Here is a 6,552-nt window from a genome sequence, read left to right as displayed (position 1 = left end):
CAGTCCCACTCAGCGCATGCGCTAAATCTAGGTCACGGCGCAGGCGCAGAGGTAGGCACCTTCGGCGCGGAGTCGGAGGAGGCAGGGCTTAGGGGGCGTACTTGCACTTGAAGAAGCCTGCTGGTTGTCCCTAAGGTTAAGGGTCCGGTGGTGTAAGAAGACAGTGAATTTAGTTCCTTGAAGAAGTGGTTCTGAAGTGTTTCTGTTTTTCCCTCTGTTCTCTCGTACAAGGCGAGGGTAAAGACTGAGGATTATTAACCTTTATGCATCTGCAGGAGTGAGGAATCCTTGAATTAACGAGCAGTGTCCCTGGTAGACACATCACGTATATTTTCCTCGTTTAATTTTTAAACCAACTTTCTGAAGTAAGTGGTATTGTGGTATTATCCCGGTTTTGTAGAGGAGGAAATCGATGGGTTTAAGTACTACAACTGTGACTTTTTCCCAAAGGGGAAGAGCCATTTCAACCCGGAGTTATCTGATGCCAAATGAATGAGAAATTAATTTTCCAGTAGAATTTCATGTGCTTGGCTACTTGAAAGATCGCTTTATACTTGCCCAAAATAAGTATTAGTTCTTGAGTAGCCATTACTTCTTTTTCTTTGGAGAAACCTCTTTGTTCAAATATGAGTAGTGAAAGGATAAAGCTAATGCTAATTCCCAAAAGTTACCATTGTTAATCTTAGGGCCAATCTTGTGAGGCAGGTAGTATTATCTCCATTTTACAGGTGAAACAAATCAGAAATCAATTAAGTAACTTGTGCTGAGTGACAAATGCCAAGAAACAATGAAAGTATTATATTTCATTCTTTCTAAACAAGCTCTAAGTGAATACAATTGGCTTTTATTTTCTAACATTATGTTTATTTTTAAGGCTTTTTTTCCCCCAAAGCACTGCCTTTAGCTTGCAAGCAATTGATTTCAAAACCAGAATGTAACTCTCTCATTTGAAAATAAAATGAGGACAAGTTCTTGGGTTAAGAGCTAAAGAAATCTGTGTTTATGAACAGTAACTAAACAATTGGCAGACTCGTAAACATACTGCTTGACAGCAAACTGGAAGGTTATTTGGTTAAAAATGTTACTGATTCTGTAATAACTGGTGACGAAAGGTAACTACACTTATTGAGATGCGCATTTAAAAAAATTTTTACTGATTTTGGAAGAAGTAAGGTTAAGGAGAAATATGAAGATTCTTGCCCCCATTTTGAACGTTTTGGTTTTTTTTTTAATATTTTATTTATTTATTTGACAGAGAGAGATCACAAGTAGATAGAGAGGCAGGCAGAGAGAGAGAGAGAGGGAAGCAGGCTCCCCGCTGAGCAGAGAGCCCGATGCGGGACTCGATCCCAGGACCCCGAGATCACGACCCGAGCCGAAGGCAGCGGCCGCAGGTTTCCTGCCAAGCAAGGAGGCTTGGATGCTGGGTTTGATCCCAGGACCCCCGGATCATGACCCCAGCCGAAGGCAGACGTCTAATAACTGAGCCACCCAGGCACCCCTTCATTTCTGGATTTTCTTACCTTTTTTTTTTTTTTTTTTTTTTTTTTTTTTTTTGTGGAGGAACCTTACTTGTTAGCATTTTCCACCCACTTTTTGGATACAAGAACAAATAACTTCCTAGGAAACCAATGAACCACCAAAGGAACAATGTTTAACACTGGATTTCATGTATAGGTACATGGCATAACTACACATAGATGAATGAAGAAAGGAGAAGAATAGCAGAATGGAACACAGGTTGTCCTTGGCAGTAATTATTTTCCAAAAGAAGGGATGAGTAATAAAGTACTCGAATGATTTGAAATAGTTCTAAAATTTAAAATACACAGGAATGAATTCATTCAGGAAAGAGGAAAGTAAGTTAAAAATTTATAAGCTTGTTTTCTGCTACTAAAATTTATAAGGGTTGCTTTCTGCTTTCTGGGAAAGCTCTAGGTGGGCTACTGTAAGAAAGATAAAATTTCTCCTCCACCCTCTTAGGGTCTCTGGCTTGGCCTTGTAATTAAACTGACATAAGACTGCTTAAGGGGCGCCTGGGTAGCTCAGTGGGTTAAAGCCTCTGCCTTCGGCTCAGGTCATGATCCCAGGGGCCTGGGATGGAGCCCCACATCGGGCTCTCTGCTCTGCGGGGAGCCTGCTTCCTCCTCTCTCTCTGCCTGCCTCTCTGCCTACTTGTGATTTCTCTCTGTCAAATAAATAAAATATTAAAAAAAAATTTAAAAAAGACTGCTTAACAAGAGAAAAGCAGACAAATTTTATTGAGTATTTCTTACACGTATGTGGGATCCTTTAAAGAAAAATCAAGACCCCAGTAAGGTTGGACTGAAAGCTTATATAATAGGTTGCACAAAGTAAATTTTTATAATGTAACAACACAAAGGAATTTGGGCTGGGGCGGTTAATTGTGGGAAAGTAACCAGGAAGATAAGGGTTTAGTTTAATAAGGTTTGTTTGTACACATTTATCTCAGCTTCAACTTCCCATCTCTCCTAATAGGAAAATCCTGCTGGTATAGGGAGGGTACGCTTCACATGACAGTTTTATTTCCTGGTTTCAGGGGAAAAAAGGAAGGTCAGAGTGCCTTTCTTGCATATGCTTTTCTTCAAGGACCTTTAACTCAAAATAATTAATATGCTAAGGTAGCATATTAGGGTAGCATGCTCTGACCCCACTATTCTACCTAGAAGAGGGACATTCCATGAAATTGGTTAAGGGTGCATATTTGGCTTTCTTTGGTTGATTGGTCCTAAATTGGAAGCAGGGAAAAATATTAGGAGAGCTGTCAATTGTTAATCAAGTCGTGGCTATCATGGGACAATTGTTATGAGGTTTTTGTTTGGCTTCCTGAATTGTTTCTAGAGATAGCAGTATGACTTGCTACAAATTTAACTTCTAGGCTGCAGATTATAGGTCAGAGTCGTGTGTGTGTGTGTGTGTGTGTGTGTGTGTGTGTGTGTGTGTGTAGGTCTGGCCATTGTCCATTTGTATATTGAATCTTAGCAGGTAGAGGAAAGACTTTGTTCAGGACCTTATTACTAGAAGAAATAGGTCATGTTGGAAAAGTTGGAAGGAGGTCATTATGGTTGATGCATAGAGTAGGGAGTGAATGATGCTAGACAGGGTTGTGAGAAACATAGCCGTATGTAGTTATGTATGCGGCACCTTCTTACTGTGTGTTGGGGGTTGTCAGTGCCCTCCAACCACAGACTACCAGAACACTCCTGTAGTCACATGATTATTGAGACTAGGGTTATGTCTCAGTAAAAGGATGCTAAAATTAACTTACTTATCCTAGGATCTGGGCCTTGGTGATTTGGGGCTGTGATGGAGCTTTACTATTAGGAAATGGGAGTAATTCTGAGTCTGACTGCTGGTTTAAAACCTATGGGTGATTTTTCATGCCTGATAATAGCAGTTAAAAAGGCTTTACCTGGCAGGCTTCACAGGGGAAAACTGCCCTCCCCATACCAGACTTGGTGCACAGCCAGTGCATGGCAGTCTCTGAAGAGAGTTGCAGTGAGACTCCTGGCTGGCAGTGCTCTTAAGTACAGTTGCATTCCTAGCCAGGTGTCCCCATTTGGAGGTCTCCCTATCGGGAAAATGACCCACTCCCTCAGTACCTAGTATTTTTCCATTCCTACCACCCTTTCCTCCTCAACCCTCACAATGGCTCGGTTCTACAAATCTGCAGTAAGCACTTATTAGGGGAGACTCCCTCAACAGTGAGATGACCCCCAAGTTTGCACTGATCCACCTGGCCCTCAAATAGTGGAAGAGTTTGTTCCATGGGCTGATGGAACAGGCTCTTGCTTATACAATCATAGTAAGTGATTAGAGGCTTCACCGTTAATTCCGTTTTGGTTCATTGTTGATTTAATTGCCTACTTTGACATCTAGCAGCTGAATTCTTTCTCTAGCTCATCTGAGCACAAATTCTGTGATTAGGTATCTTAGTAATTCTTTTTTCTTAAGATTTCATTTATTTATTTGAGAGAGAGAGAGAGAGAGAGAGAGCGAGCCCAGGAGCAGGGGCAGAGGGAGAGGAGTGGGAGAAGCAGACTCCACTGCTTAACAGGGGGCCCGACACCAGGCTCCATCCCAGGATCATGACCTGAGCAGAAGGCTGACGCTTAAGGAACGACTGAGCCACCCAGTCACTCCTGATTAAGTAAACTCTTAGTAATCATTTTGGACTTGATCAGAGTGGCAGGATGAAGTGATGTTGAAATATAGTATTGGTGGGTTACTCTGTGGAATAGAAACACCTGCTGTTTGAACAAGAGCGAGAAAGTTTGAAAGCAAGTCTTGTTAACATTTAAAGGGGAAAACATAGGCATGAAATGAAAACTCAGTGTTACAGGTTTTAAATGGGCATCAGCACCTTGACCTTGGATATGCTATTTAACCTCTTTTATCTTTACTTTCATTGTCATGTATAGGGTAGACCAAATGATCACTAAGTTCTGTTTGAATTTAGAATTCTGTAACTCTCGTGTGTAATTTATAAATTAGCCTTATTTGTAATTACTATATTGAATATGATTCTAGCAATCGTGTGCACACACTAGAGCACACTAGTCCAATATATATTGACTTGACACACTACTGATGCTGAAAATTCAAAGTTAGAACAATCTGAGTATTGCTTTTTCTAATGAGTACTACAAAAATAGTTGGTGAGTGCCTTATAATGTCACAGTCTGAACAAATGGAAGAGAATCCATATTAGAAAAAACTGCAGGCACTTGATTTATATTAGAAAATGTGTTAAACAAACAAGAACTGGGGAAAGCTCCATCTGGTGGTGATCATATGAAATGCCAAGCAAATTGCATTTTTTTTTTTTTTTTTAAGATTTTATTTATTTGACAGAGATCACAAGTAGGCAGAGAGACAGGCAGAGAGAGAGAAAGGAAGGGAAGCAGGCTCCCCGCCGAGCAGAGAGCCCGATGCCGGGCTCGATCCCAGGACCCTGAAATCATGACCTGAGCCAAAAGCAGAGGCTTTAACCCACTGAGCCACCCAGGCGCCCCAGAGGCTTTAACCCACTGAGCCACCCAGGCGCCCCAGCAAGTTGCATTGTTATATTTCCCTTGAGTCTTTAAAGTTCTGGAATATTCAGTTGAGAAACATCTTTGGGGGATACCTAGGTGGCTCAGTGGGTTAAAGCCTCTGCGTTCAGCTCAGTCATGATCCTGGGTCCTGGGATCAAGCCCCACATCAGGCTCTCTGCTCAGTGGGGAGCCTGGCTTCCTCCTCTGTCTCTGCCTGCCTCTCTGCCTACTTGTGATCTCTGTCTGTCAAATAAATAAATAAATAAATCTTTAAAAAAAACAAAGAACAAGAAACATCTTTGGGTTCAGAAGTAGGCAGGAAAATACTGGTTGTTACACACTATTATTTACGGTAATTAATGACTGAAAACAAAGTCATAGGGTGTTCAGAATACTTGATCCGAGATAGTCCTAGCGAAAAAAGTTCCGAGGTCAAATATCTTTGTGAAATGTATTTATTTTTTTATTTTTATTTTTTTAAAAGATTTTATTTATTCACTCAACAGAGATCACAAGTAGGCAGAGAAGCAGGCTCCCCGCTGAGCAGAGAGCCTGATCTGAGGCTCGATGCCAGGATTCTGGGATCATGACCTGAGCCGAAGGCAGAGGCTTAATCCACTGAGCCACCCAGGCGCCCCCGAAGGCAGAGGCTTTAACCCACTGAGCCACCCAGGCAGCCTGGGAAGTGTATTTAAATGCTGTGCTTAGGGCACCTGGGTGACTCAGTAGCTTAAGCCTCTGCCTTCGGCTCAGGTCATGATCTCAGGATCCTGGAATTGAGTCCCATATGGGGCTCTCTGCTCAGCGGGGAGCCTGCTTCCTCCTCTCTCTCTCTCTGCCTGCCTCTCTGCCTACTTGTGATTTCTGTCAAATAAATAAATAAAATCTTTTAAAAAAATGCTGTGCTTAAAGATTCACAATGAATATTAGCATATTAAAACCCCTGACAAGTCAGGAGACCTATTTTACATAATTTAACTGGTGTTACCAGAACTTATTTGAATCTAGAACCTCTCCCTCTCTCTTTCTCTCTCTCTTTTTAAAGATTTGTTTATTTTAGAGAGAGGGGCAGAGAGAGAGAGAGGGAAAGAGAGAATCTCAAACTTCCCTCCTGAGTGCAGAGCCCCATGCAGGACTTGATCTTAAGACCCTGAGATCGTGGGGCACCTGGGTGGCTCAGTGGGTTGATCCTCTGCCTTTAGCTCAGGCCATGATCTCAGGGTCTTGGAATCAAGCCCCACATTGGGCTCTCTGCTCATTGGGGAGCCTGCTTCCCTCTGCTCTGCTCTCTGCCTACTTGTGATCTCTCTCTCTGTCAAATAAATAAGTAAAATCTTTAAAAAAAAGAAAAAAGAAGAAGACCCTGAGATCATGACCTGAGCTGAAATGAAGAGTGGACCTTAACTGTGCCACCCAAGCGCCCCTTCTCTTTTTATATATATATTTTTATTTATTTATTTATTTATTTTTTAAGGATTTTATTTATTTATTTGAC

This window comes from Meles meles, chromosome 6 (genome assembly GCF_922984935.1).
Source record: "Meles meles chromosome 6, mMelMel3.1 paternal haplotype, whole genome shotgun sequence".
Taxonomy (NCBI): domain Eukaryota; kingdom Metazoa; phylum Chordata; class Mammalia; order Carnivora; family Mustelidae; genus Meles; species Meles meles.
The sequence above is the reverse complement of the archived record's forward strand: the minus strand, read 5'-3'. Positions refer to the sequence as shown.